This window comes from Oryctolagus cuniculus, chromosome 6 (assembly GCF_964237555.1).
Source record: "Oryctolagus cuniculus chromosome 6, mOryCun1.1, whole genome shotgun sequence".
Lineage (NCBI taxonomy): Eukaryota > Metazoa > Chordata > Mammalia > Lagomorpha > Leporidae > Oryctolagus > Oryctolagus cuniculus.
The window spans coordinates 41594396-41616060 of NC_091437.1; the positions used below are offsets into that span (position 1 = coordinate 41594396).

Below are 21665 nucleotides of genomic sequence, written 5' to 3' on the forward strand. Positions count from 1 at the left end.
CAGGGTTAGGGAACATCAGCTTGGGATACCTCCATTCATTTCTGGGTGACTTTGCCTTTTACCTTTAGCACATCCCACACAAGCCAGCAAAACTTGGACTAGAGTGAAGGGAGCGAGTTTACCTCAGACACAAAGTAGGGAGGTTCCCAAAGCTTCAATAATCAAGTAATATTTGAATGCAAAAATTTAAAAATCTAAGTGCAAAAGATTCATAATGAACAAAACACCAAAGCCTAAAATAAAAAGCAGGACTGATTTTTCCTTTTGCCCCAAGCTCCAGTATAGGTTTGTCTTGTAATATTCTTCATTCTGTCTTGACTTAAAATCTTTATCTTTTGCTCATTGGTGTGCGCATGCGTGCGCACGTGTGTGTGTGTGTGTGTGTGTGTGTGTGTGTGTGAGAGAGAGAGAGAGAGAGAGAGAGAGTGAATTTTGCTTTTGGAAATATTGCATTACAGTACTATTGTTTACCTCGATTACTGGCTTTTTGTTCCTCCTGTAGTTTAGTGCCCAAGGCAAGTGCGTCACTCCCGTCACCCTAATCGGGGGCCCTATAAAATAGTTCTTTGGGCAGACAGTTGAGTGATGCCCCATTGCCCTCTGGGAATCCCTCCAGATCCTATCATTTTATTTGTCTGTCAGAATTGACATTTGCTCGGTCTCATTGTGACATTGCCGTTGTCATCTGACGTGCAGGGAGGATTGCAATCTGCAGTGGTTATTTGTTTTGCTGAGAACTGCAATTACAGTACTTTACTTGAGGAACCTCCCCTCCCCTTGTCTAGCTGACACCAGCCCATAGGGAGGTGGGCCTATGACTCAGCTCCACCAATCAGTGCCTTGCATCCTGTGGTCATAGTGATTGGTTCAGTAATAGTCATGATTCATTTACAGCCAGTGAGACTTGATTCTGGTATTCTAGTCTAAACTTTGGGGAAGGGTCAGTGTCTCTTGTCTGGGGTAGCTGAGAGATGAGCAGATAAGCAGGTAGGGGTTGGGCTTGGGTGCTGAACCCAGCTGGCAGCCCACATAGAAGACAGAAGCTATGTGGAGACATCCTGATGATACTGCTTGAACCCCTCACACCAATTCTACCCTCTGGACTTAGGGGATGTGTGGGCTAACTCTTGCCCAAATCTGAGTTGTGTCTCTGCCACATGGGTGGTACACCCTCTCTTGTCTGCATTCTGGCAAGGTTGGCCCCAGGAGATGCTTCAATGAAGCCCAGCACCTGTCACCAGAGTTTGCCCTAAATATCTTCATCTAAATGGTGGCAGCCAAAGTGCTCTTCATCTGAGGGGAGCCTTAGAAGGCAGAAGAGCGTTGAAAGCATCAGCAACATGGGGCTGGCACTGTGGCATAGAGGGTAAAGCCGCCGCCTGCAGTGCTGGCATCCCATATGGGCGCCTGTTCAAGTCCCAGCTGCTCCACTTTGGATCCAGCTCCCTGCTATGGCCTGGGAAAGCAGTAGATGATGTCCCAAGTCCTTGGGCCCCTGCATCCATGTGGGAGACCCAGAAGAAGCTCCTGGCTCCTAGTTTCGGGTCAGCGCAGCTCTGGCCATTGCAGCCAGTTGGAGGGTAAGCCAACAGATGGTAGACCTCTCTTCTTTTTCTTTGTGTAAATCTGACTTTCAAATAAATAAATCTTAAAAAAGAAAAGAAAAGAAAAGAAAAGAAAACATTAGCAACTATAGAAAGCTTTACTGGGCGCTGGCACTATTGTCAAGCCCTGTAGTCAATAGTTACACATCTGGGTCGGTGCCACGGCTCACTAGGCTAATCCTCCGCCTAGCGGCGCCGGCATACCGGGTTCTAGTCCCAGTCGGGGTGCCGGGTTCTGTCCCGGTTGCCCCTCTTCCAGGCCAGCTCTCTGCTGTGGCCAGGGAGGGCAGTGGAGGATGACCCAAGTCCTTGGGCCCTGCACCCGCATGGGAGACCAGGAGAAGCACCTGGCTCCTGCCATCGGATCAGTGCAGTGCGCCGGCCGTGGCGGCCATTGGAGGGTGAACCAACGGCAAAGGAAGACCTTTCTCTCTGTCTGTCTCTCTCTCACTGTCCACTCTGCCTGTCAAAAAAAAAAAAAAAAAAAAAAACACATCTGTGTAATCATTTGTCCTACTACAGGCTGTTGTCTCTGAAGCAGCTTCCACTGTTAACTGCAGGCTGAAATTTGGTCCATCTACCCTGAGGCTACATGTACCAAATCCCCAACCAAGGGTAGGCCCTGGTTAACTAGCAGAGGAGCATTCTTCCCACTCCATTTTGTCTCTTTTGTGAATAGATAGACTTTTTCTAGGAGTTGAAGTCTTCGTAAGAACAGTTGAGATTGGGTTTCAGCAAATCATACCCACCTCATCCTCCCCTTTTTAAAGATTTATTTATTTGAGAGGCAGAGTTAGAGAGAGGGAGATACAGTGAGAGAGGCCTTCCATCTGCTGGTTCACTCCCCAAATGACCACAGCAGCCAGGGCTGGGCCAGGCCAAAGGCAGGAGCCAGGAACTCCACCCAGGTCTCTCATGTAGGTGGCATGGGTTCACGAACCTGGGCCATCTTCCACTGGTTTCTCAGGCATATTAACAGGGAGCTGGATCCAATCAGAAGCCAGGCAGCTGGGACTCAAATCAACGCCCGTATGGGATGCTGGCATTGCAGGTGGTGGCCCAACCCGCTGTGCCACAATGCCAACCCCAGAACCTTGAAATAAAGAACCCTTCACAAGTTTGCTTTGTCAGAACTCCAAGATGGGCAGGTGTGCTAACCTGCTGATTTTGACCATCTTTGCCATCTGTATTCATTGAGTCAGTCAATAAAATTAAAAAAAAAAAATTTGAGAGAGACTGGGACAGATAGAGGGAGCTCCTGTGGACTGATTTACTCCCTAACATCCCACAATGGCCAGATGAAGCTAGAAGCCAAGAAGTAAACTAGGTCTCCTTCATGGGTGGTAGGGACCCAACTATGAGCCTGCTACTTCACGGGGTCTGCATTAGCAGGAAGCTGGAATCAGGAGCCAAAGCTGGAACTTGAATCCAAGCACTCCAATGTGGGATGCAATCATCGGAAGTAGCAGTTAATGGCTAGGCCCAATGCCCACCCAACAGATGCTTCATGATGCTAGCTGAGGCCAGGTACCATTCTGAGCATATAGGGTACAGTGGTGAACAACACTAAAGGCAGTCCCTGCCTCCAGGGAGCCAACAGTCTAGTCAGGGAGGCATACATTAAGGAAATAATTGCAGGTGCAATTATTCAATTACAAGCATGATAAGCACTGAGAAGGAAAAGTTCAGCCTCTTATAGGAGTGTACAATGTGAGTATCCTAACCCGTTGGTCAGCTGTGTAACTAAGCAACTTTCTTGTTTTGGCATATTTGTTTTAACTGAGCAGTGCTGGGCACTGAGTTAGGTACTAAGTGCTGATTGAAGAGTGGGGAACAAGGCGCAGCCTTTCCCCTTAAGGCGCTCACAGAGTACACGTACACCAGCTGACTAGGGATCCCCCTGGTCTGCCGCTGTGAGCAGATGCAAGTTCACAGCTTTGCCACCAGCTTGAAAGAACAACTCCACCTCCTGCCTCCCCAGGAGAAACAAACACATCTAACAGGTGCCATTCACCTAATGTTGGTCTGAGCACGTTTTCCCCTGACCCTCAACAGCTTTCACTCTCTAGGACCAGAAAAATTGGGCCAGATGGTCACTGGGCATGCTGAGAAAGTTCTCTTAGGCTCTGTAAAAATAGGATATTGGGTGAAAAATAGACGATTTCATTGGGAGAAGAGGCATCAGGAAAGGGAAGGAACTAGGTATTGAAACCCTCAGGGTCCCATGACTCCATGTGTGGTGTGCTGGAATCAAGAGCTCAGCTTTGAGGTCAGGCTTTTTGTGATATTTCTGGCTGCTTGGCCTCAAGGGTACAGACTAGAGCATGGTGGCCAGCTCCCCACAGAGAACTCTCTGGATGGCTTTATTATTCAGAGCATCTGAAACTTTGGCTTGATAACAGTTGGAGACAGTGCCCAGTTCTGTAGAGGTGGTAACAGGGTTCACAGCAGAGGTGAGCATCTGGATGTCTTCAGACATAAGACGTTTGTCCTTCCAGTCAGCCTTCTTGTAGGATACAGCAGGCAGAATCACCTGGCTCTCTGAGCCCTGATCCAGGCCTGAAATGTGACAGCTTGGGAAAAAGTGGGAAGAAAGAAGTGGCCTTGAACTACATGGCCACGGGACTGAAGCACTTTGAGGATGGGAGACTCTGTGTCTCCCACCTGAGACCTGGGGACAGGCCCCTCCCATCCTCAGCATCACAGCTCCCATGTATTGAGGGCTTACAGTGCACTGGGTATTCGTTCACTGCTTTCAGCAACCCCATGACCAAGGTTCTGCTGTCCTCATTTTACAGGGAGCTGAGGCTCACAGGGTGGTGGGGCAGGATCCACACTGGTTACAGAGCTGTGCTACCCTCTGATGTCACTCACCGACCTCACAGAGCAGAGATAGCAGAGTGGGAAGGTGGCGAGTCCCTTGCATTTGCACTTACATGAAAACCTGTTCTCTGGATCAGCGCCTGAAATACAAAACAGCCAACTTACCTGGGATGAGCTTTCAACTTGATACATGGCCATGGCCATCATGACTCTAACAGGTGTGAGTTTAAATATATATTTATTCTTTTTTTTAAAAGAAGATTTATTTATATGAAAGGTAGAGTTATAGAGAGAGGAAAAGAGAGATCTTCCATCTGCTGATTCACTTCCCAAAAGGCCGCAATGGCTAGATCTGGGCCAGATCGAATGCACCTGGAAGGTGGAGGCTTAACATGCTATGCCACAATGCTGGCCCCTAAACATATATTTATTCTTGGTTTTCTTTTTTTTTTTCTTTTAAGATTTATTTATTTTGAAAGTCAGTCTTTCAAAGAGAGGGAGAGACGGAGACAGAGACAGAGATGTTTCATCTCCTGGTTCACTCCCTAGATGGGCACAATGGCCAGCACTGGGCCAGGCTGAAGCCAGAGCCAGGAGCTTCATCGAGGTCTCCCATGTGGATGGCAGGGGCCCAAACACTTGGGCCATCTTCTGCTGCTTTTCCCAGACAGCATCAGAAGTGGAGCAAGCAGGGCACAGGTGGTAGCTTTACCCACTACATCACAAACCCAGCCCCCCATGTACTGGTTTATTCCCCAGATGCCCATAATGGTTAGCACTAGGCAAGATGAAGCCAGGAGCCAGGAACTCGATTCAGGCCTTCCACAAGGGTGGCAGGAACCCAATTACTTGAGCCATGACCACGCCTCCCAACGTCTACATCAGCAAGATGCTGGAATGAGGAGCCAGGGGCAGGTATTGAACTCAGATATAGAACATATGGAGGGGCCAGTGTTGTGGCATCGCGGGTAAAGCCGCTGCCTGCAGTGCTGGCATCCCATATGGGCACTGGTTTGAGTCCCGGATGCTCCACTTCTGATCCAGCTCTCTGCTGTGGCCTGAGAATGCAGTGGAGGATGGCCCAGGTCTTTGGGCCCCTGCACCGTGGTGGATACCCGGGGGAAGCTCCTGGCTTCAGACGGGCGCAGCTCCGGCCATCGTGGCCAGCTGGGGGAGTGAGCCAGTGGATGGAAGACTTCTCTCTCTCTGCCTCTCCTTCTCTAACTCTGACTTTCAAGTAAATAAATAAGTATTTTTAAAAAACCATATGGAACTTAACCAGTTTCTCAACTGTGGGCTGAATGCTCACCCCAGATTTAAATATTTGAGAGCAATACAGCTAAAGCCTTACTTTATATCAAAATAAGAGTAAATACCCTATGCATTGAAGTCTTATTCCTTTGAAGTCACTGGGTAAAGGGCCTATGTATATCCTTTCATTTACTCTTCACATCGTCCTATGGAATAGGCAGTATCCTTTCAAGGAAAGAGGCACTGAATAAGCTGGCCAAGGTTACTGCTAGTGGGTTACAGAGTCAGAATTCAACTTAAAAACATGTGACCCCCCAAGGTGTCTTGATACTGTTGTGCATGGAAGGCTTGACTCAATTCCTGGGAGCTATGTGTCCTTGGCAACTCGTTTAGCATCTCTGGACCTCATGTTTCACAGGTGTGATATCTAGCCATCACAGCTGGCCAGGGGCCTAATCTGTCTTCCAGTTCTGCTCCAAAATGAGAGTCCCCCATGTTAAAGTCCTGCATTACCAAACCCAAACTAAGTAGTTAATCTGACCTTCCAGGAGACCCGGAAAGTGATAACAGCCAAATTTCCCAACCAGGCCAATTTTAATTAGCATGATAATTAAGTTCCCTATTCTTTAATCCTTGTAAAAAAGTAACTTGTTGTTACCGAATCAGTTATTTCTCTATTCTGTCTCCTTGTCCCCACCTTACAAGGAAAGCTGTTTTAGGCCGGTGCCACGGCTCAATAGGCTAATCCTCCGGCTGTGGCGCCGGCACACCGGGTTCTAGTCCCGGTCAGGGTGCTGGATTCTGTCCCAGTTGCCCCTCTTCCAGGCCAGCTCTCTGCTGTGGCCAGGGAGTGCAGTGGAGGATGGCCCAAGTGCTTGGGCCCTGCACCCCATGGGAGACCAGGAGAAGCACCTGGCTCCTGGCTTCGGATCAGTGCAGTGCGCCGGCCGCAGCGCCCCAGCCATGGTGGCCACTGAAGGGTGAACCAACGGCAAAGAAAGACCTTTCTCTCTGTCTCTCTCACTGTCCACGCTGCCTGTCAAAAAAACAAACAAACAAACAAACAAACAAAAAAAACAAAAAGGAAAGCTGTTTCCGGAATGCTGGAGTCAGGAGCCAGAGATGACTGCCAAACTGAGGCGCTCCAGTGTAGGAAGCAGGTATCTTAACGCTAGACCAACTGCCCACCCCCTTCTTCAGTGTCTTAATTCATAGGCATCCTCTCCCTCTCCCTCCCCCCTCCCCCTCTCCCTCCCCCTCCCCCTCTCCCTCTCCCTCACCCCCCCCCCATTACCTTGGAATTCATTTGTCAAAGAAATCAGGTTGGTTTTCCTGTTAGAGTTGCTTTGTTTGGATTTTGTTTATGGCATCCCTGTGGTGTCCTCCTACATGCTCCCCAGTCCCTGTATTCCCGTAAATGGGTAGTGAGGTCCACAACAGGGCCTGGCCCCCACCTTATTTTTGGAAATAGGATTTTATTGGGACCCAGTCAGGCCTATTTGTTCAGCTGTTGTCTAGGGCTGTTTTTTGTGTTAAAATAGCAGAGTTGTGGGGCCAGCACGGTGGCATAGGGGGTAAAGCTGCTGCCTGCAGTGCCGGCATCCCTTATGGGCACTGGTTCAAGTCCCGGCTGCTCCACTTCCAATCCCACTCCCTGCTATGGCCTGGGAAAGTAGTAGAAGATTACCCAAGTCCTTTGGTCCCTGCACCCTTGTGGGAAACCTGGAAGAAGCTTCTGGCTCTTGGCTTTGGATCGCCAGAGCTCCTGCTGTTGCAGCCAGTTGGGGAGTGAACCAATGGATGGAGGACCTCTCTCTGCCTCTCCTCTCTCTCTGTAACTCTGACTTTCAAACAAATAAATAATAAAATCTTTTTTTTTTGACAGGCAGAGTGGATAGTGAGAGAGAGAGACACAGAGAAAGGTCTTCCTTTTGCAGTTGGTTCACCCTCCAGTGGCCGCCGTGGCCAGCGCACTGCGGCCGGCGCATCTCACTGATCCGAAGCCAGGAGCCAGATGCTTCTCCTGGTCTCCCATGTGGGTGCAGGGCCCAAGGAATTGGGCCATCCTCCACTGCACTCCCTGGCCACAGCAGAGAGCTGGCCTGGAAGAGGGGCAACCGGGACAGAATCCGGTGCCCCGACTGGGACTAGAACCCGGTGTGCCGGCACCACAAGGCGGAGGATTAGCCTATTGAGCCGCGGCGCCGGCCAATAAATTTTTTTTTTTTTAAAAAGCAGAGTTGAATTATTGCAGCTGAAATTGTGCAACTCAGAGTCTAAAATATTTATTTATTTTTAAAGATTTTATTTATTTATTTATTTGACAGGCAGAGTAGACAGTGAGAGAGAGAAAGGTCTTCCTTTTCTGTTGGTTCACCCCCCAGTGGCCGCTGCGCACCGCGCTGATCCGAAGCCAGGAGCAAGGAGCCTCTTCCTGGTCTCCCATGTGGGTGCAGGGCCTAAGCACTTGGGTCATCCTTCACTGCACTCCCTGGCCACAGCAGAGAGCTGGACTGGAAGAGGAGAAACCGGGACAGAATCCGGCACCCCGACTGGGACTAGAACCCGGTGTGCCGGCGCCGCAGGCGGGGGATTAGCCAAGTGGGCAGTGGCGCCAGCCAGATTTATTTTATTTATTTGAAAGATGTAGTTACAGAGAAAGGTGGAGACAGAGAAAGAGATGTTTTCCATCCGCTGGTTCACTCCCAGATGGCCGCAACTGCCGGAGCTGCACCGATTGCAAGCCAGGAGCCAGGAGCTTCTTCTAGGTCTACCACATGGGTGCAGGGAGGGACCCAAGGACTTGGGCCATCTTCTACGGCTTTCTAAAATATTTATTTAGTACCTGGAAGTTTGCTAAACTCTGCTGTGGAGCCTTGATCAGATGTGTGCTGGGTGTTTGGGGCATGGTTTTGTCATAGGAGTTGTTTAATTCCATCCGGAGGCCCATTCTATCTGATTGTTTTCTTTTTTGTAATATCAGTTAGATTAATTAATTCATAAGGGGTTGCAAAATGGTGGTACTCTGAGTCAGTCCTTCATTCACTCTCACTGTATTTGTTGAAATGCTTATAGGAAGAACCACTTCCTCTCATCTACCATTTGGTTGCTTGGGGGCACAGTTCTTAAGGGAAAGACAAAATAAATGTTTGATTATTTCCATTTAATTTACTGGTTTTCAGCATCATGAGTTGATTTCCTAACAACTTTCAAAGATGATACTGAGGTTCTGAGGTTTTGTTTATTTTTGAAATATCATTATCTCCTGTCTTTAAATATACTTGTTGTTTCCCAATCACTCCAGTTATTTTTCTTTACTGATGCTCAGTTCATCCTGACTTCTACAGATGAGAATCTCTTGGGGCTGTCTCCTGTGTCTCTTTAGTGCGATTCTAGCTTCCTTGACTTTTGGCACCAGAAGACAGTCTAAATTGGCTATTTATTTTTTCACGGATACCTTCTTTCCTTTTAGTGGAAAATAGTATTTTTTAAAGATTTATTTTATTTATTTGAAAGGCAAAACTATACAGAGGCAGAGAGAGAGAGAGAGACACGGAGATGTCTTCCATCTGCTGGTTCACTCCTCAGATGGCTGCAATGGCCGGGAGCTGCGCTGATCCTATCTGAAGCAAGGATCCAGGAGCTTCTTCTGGGTGCAGAGGCTCAAGGACTTGGGCCATCTTCTACTGCTTTCCCAGGCCATAGCAGAGAGCTGGATCAGAAATGGAGCAGTTGGGACTTGAACCAGTGCCTATATGGGATGCTGGCACTGCAGGTGGCAGATTTACCCGCTATGCCATAGCTCTGGCTTCTTAGTGGAAAATAGTATTTAAAGACCACAGTCTGAGCACAAAAGGCTGACCATAGTTTCTAGACCCGAGAATAGTGTACTGAACTGGAAAACTGGGTTACCTTGTTTGTTTTCAGATCAGCTACATCAGATATTCATACCAAAGGGCCAGTTTGTGGCACAGCAGGTTAAATTTCCACCAGAGCACCAGTTCAAGTCCCAGCTGCACCATTTCTGATCCAGCTCCCTGCTAATGCGCCTGGGAAAGCAGTAAGGATGGCCCAAGTCCTTGGGCACCTGCACCCATGTGGGAAACCTGGAAGAAGTTCCTGGTTCCTGGCTTCAGATTGGCCCAACTCTGGCCTTTGTGGCCATTTGGGAAGTGAACCAGCGGGTGGAAGACCTCTCTCTCTATCTCTACTTCTTTCTGTAACTCTGCCTTTGAAAATAAATACAATAAATCTTAAAAAAAAAAAAAGCTGCCACTAACATTATGATGATGGGAAACACAGCAAAATATTTGGAAAGTGAAAGTGGAAGGGAATTCAGCAGGAAAAGTTTATTTTACCAGACCTGTCTGTGAAGCAATCTGCGTTACTCCTGGGATTTTTATTTTATTAGTTAGTTAGTTAGTTAGTTAGTTATTTTATTAGTTATTTGAAAGGCAGAGAAACACAGAGATAGAGATCTCTCATCTGCTCATTTACTCCCCAAATACCTGCAACAGCTGGGGCTGGACCAGGCCCAAGCCAGGAAAGAGGAACTCAATCCAGTTCTCCAACGTGGGTGTCTAGGACCCAACTACTTGAACTATCACCTACTGCCTCCAGCTGGAATTAAGAGTAAGCTCAGGACTTGAACTCAGCACTCTAATATTGGTGATGGGCACCCCAAGTGGCAGCTTAATGGTTAAGCCAAACACACATCCTTACTTCTGGGATCTTGAATACCAAACCATGTAGTCCCCGTCCTCTGGGGATTCACACGCCTTTAGAGTGGCAGAAGCATGAGGTGGTAGCAGGTGGGCCAGCGGAGTGACTTTGTAGTTGGTAACTGAGCTCCAGGCTTCAGTTCCCTCCCTAACATATGCAAATGAAGAAAGGAAGGAGGAATTTGCAAGAGGGAACATTGGATAAGTCAGGTCACCTCTCTGAAGCTTTTCCTTACCTACTGTAAAACAGAGTGCAGGGACTGGACCGGATTCTGACTATAGTAGCATCCTTTCTGTTCTCCAGATACGCCTGCCTTTGGGCCTTTGCCCCTGCAGTTCCCTGTGCCTGGAATAGTCGTGCTCTGGCTCTTTAAATGTCCGGTTCCTTCTCATCATTCAGGTTCTAGCTTTAGAGGGCCTCCCTGATCATATACTGGAGAATATCCATCCTTTGTCACTTTGTTTCATTTCTTCATGGCACTATTACCTGTCTAATCTGTTTACATGTTTATATTTCCATGAATCCTTGCCTTTCTTGTTCTTTGATGTATCTCTAGAAAGTGTTTACAACGGCCTGACATAATTGCTCAGTAACAATGCCTGTGGAATGAAGGAAGGCTGGCTAACTGGATGCGCTAGATAACATCCAAAGCCCCTTTAAGCTTGAAGTCCAAGGGTACACACTCAGTACAGCGAGTGCAGACCCACAAGCGTGAGTGCACCATTCTACAGACAGGACTGTCTAAGACCTCTCAGACAGCAGCTCTGGATGGGGTTGGATCCTCACACCATCCTACCCCATCAATCTTCCTTCCAAGAGCTGTGCGGACTGGACAATTCCCTTTGCTTCCAAGGACTCACTGTCTCCAGAGGAAAGAGAAGAAATGGCCCCGGCCTAGGATTACTGCGAGGTCATGTAACTGAGCAGCCTGAAGCACGTGCAGAGGGCTTTGCCCTTCCTTTCCCCCCAGGTTGTTCACCCTGGTGGAGAGGGGAGGAGAGGGGTGAGGGAGGAAGCCCAAGGCCAGGACTGCCCAGGAGGGCCGAGTCAGCTGGTTGCCACAGATTTGTTTACTCACCTGAGTCCTCGGTCTGCCCCCAGCCTGACTGCTTTCACCTGCTCAGGTAAAGAGGCGGGGGAGCGCTGCTCAGCCAATGAGCTGCAGCTGCTCTCTTAAAGGCACCCAGCTGCTGGCAGTAAAACCAGCCTGGCAACCTAGAGAGCTCCCAGGAAGGTGCCAGGAGGCAGCTGTGGGTCTGGGTGTAACTAAGCCCTCCGTGGCCACACCGTGACCCCGGTGCCGGTCACTCCTGATTCTACAGGGCATTTTCTCTAGGGCGGCCTCTTTCACCTTGCCCAAGGCCGGCTTTCCAAGGAGGCTCCCATGCCTGGTCGTCCTGGCAGACTCCCAGGAAGGAAAGACAGCGTGGCATTGGCGGCTGCCCCCACGGAAAGGAGCCCACAGGTGACAGGGAGAACCCTGGTGAGTCCCGGCACTGCTCTAGGCTTCTCGAACTGCAGGGCAGCAGGTGTGGTGGGAAGACGCCTCTCCCAAGGGGTGGAAGCCTAGGTGCTTTTCCAGCCCGCGCTGTGACCTTGAGCAAGTCACTCCAGCTCTCCGAGCCTCACAGTCCCCATCTGGGAAAGTGAGTTCAAATTCCCAGGTCTGCTTTTGCCTTTATCCTCTGCCCCCTCACACCCTTTGTTTTCAAAGATTTTCGTCTGTAAAGCTGTTCCTGTTACATAACAAGTCTTTAATTGATTTTCCCCTTCCTTGGTGATTGTGAACCTCCAGGAGCCGATCGAAGTTTTCTGGTAAGCAGGCACAATCCGCTGGACTGAAGCAAGTTTAACCAAAAGCAAAAAAATGGAGTGTTTTCATCTGTCTGGGAAATCTTATCTAGAGTCAACATTTGATTTTCATTTGACCTGGGAAACAGGAGGGATAGGGTGCCTGCTAGTGATGTTCAGAGAGTGGGTCCCCCAGGTGGGGAACCCCTGGATCTGCTGTGCAGTGGGTGTTTGAGGGCACCAAGCAGAAACCTGCCTCTCACACAGGGCTTGTTCTTGAAGCTGGGAGGGATCTCCAGCTTGAAAAGCTCCTAAATGAGGCTGGACCCTGCTGAGTTCACCAAACCTCTGGCCAATGTCGGAGAACCCTGGATGGGAGAGCCAAGGTCTCCTTCAGGCCCTTCTGGTAGGATATGGCCATGAGGGTGCTGGGAAGAGGTGACAGGTGCAGGACCTGGAGGCTAGCTGGATGTGGTGGACACAGCTTGTGCTAGAAATCAGGAGACAGGTTTGGTGGTCTTGGTTTGGCATCAGCTGGCTCTGTGACTTCAGGCAAGTTGCCTCAGCACTCTGAACTTCAATTTTCCCAGTCACAAATAGGGGGTTGTAATCTTGGCAGTGCTTGCCTACAGAATTAATTTTAGCATCATATAAAATACATAACTTAATGGAACTTAGTTTCCACAGGTTTTAAGATAAATTCAAAGATAAAAAGATGTATTTGGGAATTAACAAGAAAAAGTAATGGTTTGTAAAGTGTGACCTATGTGATCATTATTATTATTAACTAAGATGATTGTTAATAATTATGTGGTAAAAATTATTCTGATTATAATGGAATTGTGACTGCATTTTTTAAAAATCATTTTACATTAAACACCATTTACTGACACCTCTAAGAAATATATTTTATTTATTTTTATTATTTTAAAGGCAGAGAAAGCAAATAAGAGGGGGAGAGAGGGGGAAGAGAGAGAATCTTTGATCTGCTGGTTCATTCAATGCACACAAAATCCAGACTTGGGCTAACCCAAATCCAGGAGCTCTGAACTCCATCTGGGTCTTCTGTGAGTGTAGCAGGGATTCAACCATTTCAGCCATCACCTGCTGTGTCCCAGAATTGCATCAGCAGGCAGCTGGGTTGGAAGTAGAGTAGCTGGGACTAAAACCAAGCCTCCAGTATGGGGATGTGGGCATCCCAAGCAGTGGCTTAACTTGCTATGCCACAATGGGCAACCTCTGGAATTTTTTGAAATGTAAAATCATATGGGCAGAAAGAAGCGGGAAATAGCTCACTGAGTTATGTTGTTTCCCAAGTACTCTTGGGACAGAAAACTAGTTCTGGAATGTGGCTGTAATGCGGGAGGCATATGAGACAGTGTTGAGAACAGGCATTTTGCAACCATTGATCTCAGGTTCAAATACACATTAGAAGATCCACTAGTGACCTAGTTTTATTTTATTTTATTTTACATTAAGATTTATTTGAAAGGCAGACTCAGAGAGAGAGAATGACAGAGACGGATCTCTGTACTGGGTCAGTTACTGAATGTCCACAAGAGCTGGAGCTGGAGCTGGGCCAGGCCAAAACCAAGATCCTGAAACTCAATCCAGGTCTTGCATATAGGTGCCAGGCACCTGAGCGCTTGAGCCATCACCACTGCTCCCCAGAGTGTGCATTAGCAGGAAGCTGAAATTGGAAATGGATTAGGGGACTCGAACCCAGGGATTCATATATGAGGTGTGGCCTTCCTGAGTGGCATCTTCAGAGCTAGGCCACATGCTTGTCCGTGTAAGTCACGTTTCCTTTTAAAGCCACTTCTGTTCAGCGCTTGAGTTTCAGCTGCCCTGTGCTTTGCCCTCCGGCAGCTTCTGAGTAAATCGATCTCAGGGAATGCTGGTTCCAAGGGCTGAGGCAGCCCCCGCCCTGCCAGTGGAGGCTGTACGAGAGCAGGATTGAGCTCCAGAACGCTTTCCAGGAGCAGGAAACCTTGGTAGGTATCTGGGCAAACGACCTGTGTGAGTGTTGTGTTTGCGTTTGTGTGTGTTTGGGGTGGGGGAATGCACACAACAGCTAATGAAATTGAAGTGAAAAATCTATAGCTCATGCAGGGTTCTGTGAGCTAGCCCCCAGCTCCGGGGCAAGCCTCCCTTCTAACCAACTCTGGAAAGTCGCAGCTGAGCCCCAGGGAAGGCTCCTAAACACCTTCCTTGGTAACCAGCCTTGGCATCTGAAAGCTTCCCAAGGGGGAAGCAAGGTGTGTGTGACTGTTTGATGACACTCAGTGTATGAGTTAAGAGTCCCAGGGACATTGAGCATCCAAACTGTGGGGGGAAGTAAGAGTGAGGTGCAGTGGAGGTTGGGGGTGCTCTTTAGGACAGTACCTACTATGGGCTAACAATTCTGCTAGGTGTGTTAAACTCATTACTTCAGTCAGTACTCCCAGTAGCCCACTTTCTTATTCCCGCTTTACAGATGAGAGTATTGATGCTCAGAGAGGCTACACATCTCAATTGAGATTACTCAGAGTCAGGAGTTTGGTGCCATGGTTAAGATGCCACTTGAGAGCCCACATCCCATATTGGAGTGCCTGGGTTCGAGTCATGGTTATGCTCCTAATTCCAGCTTCCTACCAATGCACAGCGTGGGAGGTGGCAAGTGACAGCCCAAGTACTTGAGTCCCTGACACCGACATAGGAGTTCTGGATTGAGTTCCAGGCTCCTGGTTTTGAACTGGCCGAACCCTGACTTTTGTGGGTATTTGGGGATTGAACCATGGGAGTTCTGTCTGTCTCTCTATCTTTATTTGTCTGTCTCTGCCTCCCAAATGAATAAAATAATCAGTGGTAGAATTATGACTCTTTCTATGTCTAAACCCAGAGGCTGGGCTCCCACCTGTGCCATCAGAAGTTACAAATCAGGTGAAATACTGCAGTCCTCAGATGTATTTGGTTTAGCTTTTGTAGTACTTTTTTTTTTTTTTTTAACATTTTGAGAATTTCAGCATTTGACATGGAGCTATAAATCTAACTTCTCTAATAATCAGAAGGAAGATCTGACACTAATAGTGCACACTCCCATATGCCAGTTATCAACTTGAACTGATTATTGCTACCTTAAGGACGGAATGGGACTCCTAGTTTGCCGGAGTCCCCAGGACTCCCTGCTATTCTACCCAATCTGCTGGTATTTGACACCTGCATGGCCTCACAAGCCTGTGGTTGTTCAACCTCTGCATTGCATTCTACTCTTCTCATACATCCCTGGACCCTGGTCATAGTGCTGATTTGAACTGGCTGTAATACTAGATAAGTTATGGACCTATCTGGGCTTCAGCTGTAACCTGGGCTAGCTACACTCTGAAATAAGTTCCTAAGTAGCTTTCTACATTGCTTGGGGAGAAGCTGAAAATCTCCCAAACATCCGCTTCTTGGCTGCATGGCTGGTTGTGATCTTAATTTATGTAAATTATACCAAGACAGGCCAGCGTTTGTCCTCTCTGATCCATCACTATACTGCATGCCTGATGTTTCTTTTGACATGAGACCCTTAGGGACAGGTTGGGTCTGGTAATATCAGTCCTGATAGGATGCAAATTCCCAACACTGATCAAAGAGTCTGACTTCCATGGGCTTCTCTTCATCTGTTCAAGGAGACCTAATTGAACTACTGAGCTTCTAGCATCAGAGTATCCTTTTCGGACCTCATTTTAGCTATAAGGCACCTGAAATTAAATTTATAGATTAGCCAAGAATGTCCTCCTGTGCTACACACACACACGTAAGAGTCATAAATAGCCTTTGCATGTTTTCACATCTATCTAGCGTCTTACTTGAGGTTCTGAGAGCAATCTTTAAAGCCGTGGTATATCAGAGATAGAAATGGAGTTGGTACCTTAGCAATAGATCACCTCTACTGTAAAAGCAAGTTGGCTTCGTTTCATTTGCCCATTCCAGTCTGTTAATAGAATGTTGAAAAGGCTTCTTAAGCTGTATGTGGGCATGGCAGCATCAGACTGTGAGGTCTACCAGCATGGGCATTGGGAGGGCTAACAGCAGTTTGCTATCCTTGAGCAGCCAACCTCCTCCTTACGCAGGTTTGGAAACTGGTCTGAGAAGGGGAATTGACTTGCTCAGAGTCATGTGGTAAGGCAGGGCAAAGGCAGATCCAGAAGCAGGGTCCCTCTTGACCTTGAAGCCACCATGGCTTCCACTATCTTTACGTGGAAAAGAAAACAGTTTAGGAGGGGAAACGACCAAAAAAGATCTGGTACTCAGAGGTCCTGAGAAGCCTGGCCAGAGAAGGAATTCAGTTCTGTGCCATCAGAGTCAGCCCTGCCAGCTTGGCCTGTCGGCTTCTGCTCCACTTCTCAGAGTCCCTTTGCTCCTGCCCCAGTTTCCTGTCTCATTTTCCTCAGGCTTAGAGAGTGCACATTGGAGCAGGGGGTCTCTGGGGATCACAGGCCCTACATACCCTCTTTTGGCAGCCTTCAGCAAGCTGCCCAGCCCCCTCTTCTGCAGAAGTCCTATCGCAGGGGTTCTAACCTTACTGATGCCTTGGACTTCTGTGGTCATCTGGGGAAACCTATGGACCCCTTATCAGAACAACTTATCAGAAAGTTGTTAAATATTTGTACATAAAATCCATAGGACTACAAAGGAGACCAATCATTTCAAAATATAGTTAGATTTTTTTCATGTTTATGTTTTAATAATATGAGCTTCTTGATTATTACATTGAGAATGAGGCCTTGCAGCAAATATGACTATTGTAATTTTAAAGTAATGCTGAGCATAAATGACACCTTGAAAGATCTGCAATTTTATGGGAAAATACCTGTGATTTCTCTTGGTGACACAGTCACAAGAACTGCCAGTACTACTATAGGTCACTGCCTAAATTCATAATATTTGACTTGAGTTAGAGGATGGTGAAAATAAAGATGGAATTTTCTCCATCCAAGTTCAGAAACACGCTGAATTCTACTTGTGGACTCAAACTGAGAAACCCTGCACAAAGATCATCCAATAAGAGTCTGCTAGCTCTTTTTTGCAAACTGAGGGCTATGGAACCCCAGGGATTCTGCAAGTGTCATGGACACTACCAGGTGGTGAGATGGGAGGAGCAAGTCAGGTCACCATCCAACTAGATAGCTGCTTGAATTAGTCAGCTTTACATTACTACAGTTAAATTCCTGAGGAAATTATAAGAAGAGGCTTATGCAGTTCATAGGTTTGGAGGTTCGAGTCCAAGGGCTGTTGGCCCCACTGGCTGGCTGTTTGGTAAAGGCAGTGGATGACAGTGGCAGAGCACTTGAAGAGGAATGGTCACATGGAGAGCCAGAAAATAGGGATAGAGTGGGTGGACCCAGCTCAGGCTTTTATAATCCTCTCATGAGGACTCAAGAGACCCTGAGTGGCTAGAATCTGTCCTACCTGTTGAGCTGCCTGTTAAGATTCCTGTGCCCTAGACTGGAGTTCCAGGTTCAATGCCTGCTTCTAGTTCCTGACTCCAGATTCCTGTTAATACACACTGTGGGAGGTGGCGGGTGATGGCTCAAGTAGTTGAGTTCCTACCATCCTCGTGGGAGGTCTGGATTGAATTCCTAGCTCCTGGCTTTAGTCTGGCCCAGCCCCAATCATTATGGGCATTTGGGGAATAGACCAACAAGTAGGAATATACTTTATCTTTCTCTCTTTCGGCCTCTCAAATAAATAAATGGCCACAGAGAACTGCTTTCCTAGAGCAGACCTCCAGTGATCTAAGGACCTCCCACTAAGTCCAGCTCCTGAACACCATCACTGGATTCAGTTCCCACTAAGTATCATTAACTTACAACCTTGAGTGTAATCATCCCTGAGTTTGGGGGCCAAATCCTGTTCAAGCCATAGCACCTGCGAATCCACTATCTCTGCTTCATCCTGAGAAAGTTCTTTTCTACCTCAGTTCCTTTCAGTGGTTCACCCAAGACGGCGTTGATTAAAAATAAATAAGGAGTTCCCTGTTTGTGTTGGAATGTTGGAAACCTTCATGTGGCCCACTCACCCCTTACTAAGACATAAAGCAAAGCTGAGGCCAAGAGGCGTGAGGGGAGGCATCCACACAGTTGCAGGGTCAGGGATGCAGAGTCCAGGGAGAGGTGGGTGGGAAGCAGCTGGGGAAGGGAGAACTTCACTGTGCCTCTTCCTGACAGTCCGTTCAGGTGCTTTGGCCAGATATTAGGCCAAGAGTCAGGAAACCTGAATTCAAGGATCCTGTTCTGCTGCTATCTCAAGCTTCTCATCCTCAAAGTGGACAGTGATACATGAGTATTGAGACAACTGAATGAAGGAAGGCCCTGAGAGGCATACAGCACTGCTGAAGGGACTGCAATGCATTTGTCTTTACAGCCCGACACTCCTTTCTCCGTACTGTTTTCTTTCCCCATACCCCCAAGTCAGACAGTCTGTCTATCCTGTGCTAGTGTCATCCCTGTCACCCAGCCTGGTGATGCAGGAGGATCTGGGCTTCAAACTGCAATCTCCTGTTCTGCCACTTTACCTCCTGATATCTCCTCTTTGCTGTCCCCAGTCTTGGCTCATTATTTTTGGCCTGCATTTCTTGAACAGGCCTCAGTCTCTCTGTGTGTTCTAGTCTGCCTTCCATGGAGCCAAAACATGTTCTGACCACAAGTTCCTTTTTTTTTTTTTTTTTTTTTTTTTTTTTGACAGGCAGAGTGGATAGTGAGAGAGACAGACAGAGAGAAAGGTCTTCCTTTGCCATTGGTTCACCCTCCAATGGCCGCCGCGGCCGGCGCACCGCGCTGATCCAATGGCAGGAGCTAGGTATTTATCCTGGTCTCCCATGGGGTGGAGGGCCCAAGCACTTGGGCCATCCTCCACTGCACTCCCTGGCCACAGCAGAGAGCTGGCCTGGAATAGGGACAACTGGGACAGAATCCAGTGCCCCGACCGGGACTAGAACCCGGTGTGCCGGCGCCGCAAGGTGGAGGATTAGCCTGTTGAGCCGCGGCGCCGGCCTAAAAATGACCACAAGTTCTGACCTTGCTGCCAGCCCCTTGGGGTCTCCTCACTGCCCACAATGGCAGAGTCCAGCACTTCCATGTGAGGCAGCTGGGACTCCTCTTGATCTGCCTGCGGCCTCCTCCACCTCCCTTTCCCCAGCATCGCTCCTTCCTCCTGCAGGAAGCTTCGAGAGTCCGCAGGCAACAGCACAACCACAGGGAGCTATGCGAAGAGGAGATGGGAAACAGGGAAGGTTTGCTGGCTTAGAGGCGGGCATGGTGGGCAGGGGGAAGCTGAACGCACTGAGGACTCAGAGGAATGCAGTCAGTGGGGACAGAGAGCAGGTGTGGCTGAGCCCTCTGGCTGGGCCAGATGGGTTCTTTCCAAAGACCAGCCTATAGCACCCGGAGGGAGCTGGGGTTACCTGCACGGGGCATTGGAGTCTGCCATTTGTTATGCTTGTTTGGAACCAGGTCACCAGGAACAGAATACAGCCAAGTGATGGGGGAGAATTCATAGAATCCCTGATTCATAGAATGTTAGGGTTGGAAGGGACCTCATGGCTCTTTCCTTGGGTTTAACTCCTTTCTGCTTCAGTTCAGAGCAGAGGAGTGACTTGCCTAGGGTCACACAGTGAGTTTGAGGTAGAGCCTGGACTGGAGCCCACATCTGATTTTCTTTCCAATCTTTATGTTCTGGGTTCTGGCCTCTGGACTCCCAGCAGGAGACTGAATAACTGGTGCAGGACGGATTGACCAGCAATGAGTTAATGTGTCACTGCTGGGCAGTGCAAGTGTTGGCTCTTGCCAGGGATTGTCGGCACCTTAACCCCACAGTCTCCACCTGGGTGGACAGTGACAGATTCTAAGTGTCTCAGATATAAAGCCCTTGGCTACAAGTGGCCTGGGGCAGCCACAGCCACCCACCCTGCCAGAGCAGTCACCTTCAGGCCTCACACAACTTCCTAAATTTAGGCCTTTGGGTATCTACATGTCACGTACCATGCTGGGAAAAGTTGAGAAGCACTGCATGGAACAGGCTCCTTTTAGGGATATATAGGCAAGGTAGGGAAAAGGAGCATCTGAAGGTGCAGCTTCTAGTTCTGGCTATACCACTTCCTTCTGTCTTAGATAATCTGGTGGGGGGATAATAGGAGGAAAAATGGGAGGTTCCGTGTATTGGGCCTCAGTTAATCCTTGCACCAGTTCTGTAAGTAGATGCTGTTATTACCTCCATTGTCCAGAGGAGGAAACTGAGTCAGGGAATGGAAGGGAGTTTGCCAAGGTTCTGTTCTCATTACTACTCTGATGCATGGACTCCTTGTGAGGGGCCATGAGAGAAGATCTGGGAGCTCACAGGCCTGTAACCCTGGCCTCAGGGCTGCTGATTCTCCTTTCACCCAGACTGGCGGTTGTTAGGGTGTCCTACAGCAGAAAACATGCAGGCAGTGGGGCCCAGGAGTCCCCTAAGCAGGGAGGGTGACCCCCGATGCCTGCTGTCATTGGTGTCAGATTATCTGCAGGACTGGGGGTGGGGGGCGGATACCTGAAGCTTCGCTTCGAGGGAACCATGATCTCTGGGGATCACATTCAGGAAGGGAGAGGTGGGGGGCTATCCCTCCTTGCTGTGATGCTGCTGGAGCTCCTAGGAAGAAAGCAGAGGAAGGCACCTTGTTCACCACACTAGTCCTCCCTTAAGTAGTAACTTGTTTGCAGGTCTGGTCCCTGGGCCCAGCACTCTGTACACCCTGCTTCATGGAGCTTCACAGCAACCCTGTCTTGAGTAGCTCTTAGGGTTATCATCTCCGCTTTACCAGGTGAGGAATCTGAAGCTCTCAGAGTTCAAGTAACTTGTCCAAGGCCACACATTTGGTAAGTGGCAGAGCTTAGATTTAAGCTCAGGTCTGCTTGATGCCAAAGCTCATGCTCTTAACCATCATGCTATAGTGTAGTCTGGCAGGATAGGGAAAGCACTGCTCTGGTCCTGAATTCAAGGCCCAGCTAGACCATTGATTTCTTAGTGGACCTACAGCAGGGCACCTTTGGACAAGTTCTCCCTGGGTCCGATAGCTAGGACTACAGAAAGGTCATTCTTTACTGCCTCCAGCTTCAGATTACAAAAGTGAAAGCGATTTGCAAATTGTTAACTATTTATTCACATGGCATCTACTGAGAACTTAGAGCAAGGGAGCCCCTAACACTACTAAAAATAAATCATGATTCTGTCCACTGAAAAATACAACGTAAAAGCCAGGTGAGTGAGAGTTTTCCATTTCTAGTAATTACTGGCTAGCTTATTGAAGACCATCCCTTCCCCTACATTAGGAAATATTAAAAGAGCTGAACAAAATAAATTGACATATGCCCATATACATACGGGTATGTGTATTTGAAAGCATTTGACAACTGCCGTACTAAGAGGCCAGGATTCCAGCGAACAGGGAAATGCAGAGAGCCGAGTACTGTGTTT

General features: G+C 48.3%; 1 protein-coding gene across 3 annotated transcripts in view; it reads left to right on the forward strand.

Moving 5' to 3' along the window:
• Window positions 1–21665, forward strand: part of LARP1 (La ribonucleoprotein 1, translational regulator) — a 126652-nt gene that overhangs the window by 14420 nt on the left and 90567 nt on the right. Inside the window, exon 1 of one of the 3 annotated variants that reach the window (XM_070076353.1) lies at window positions 11683–11883. The exons of the other annotated variants lie outside the window; for them this stretch is intronic. The gene's annotated coding sequence lies outside the window, so the exon portion shown is untranslated. Of the gene's footprint in view, window positions 1–11682; window positions 11884–21665 lie in introns of those variants that run through there. 3 annotated transcript variants of the gene reach the window in all.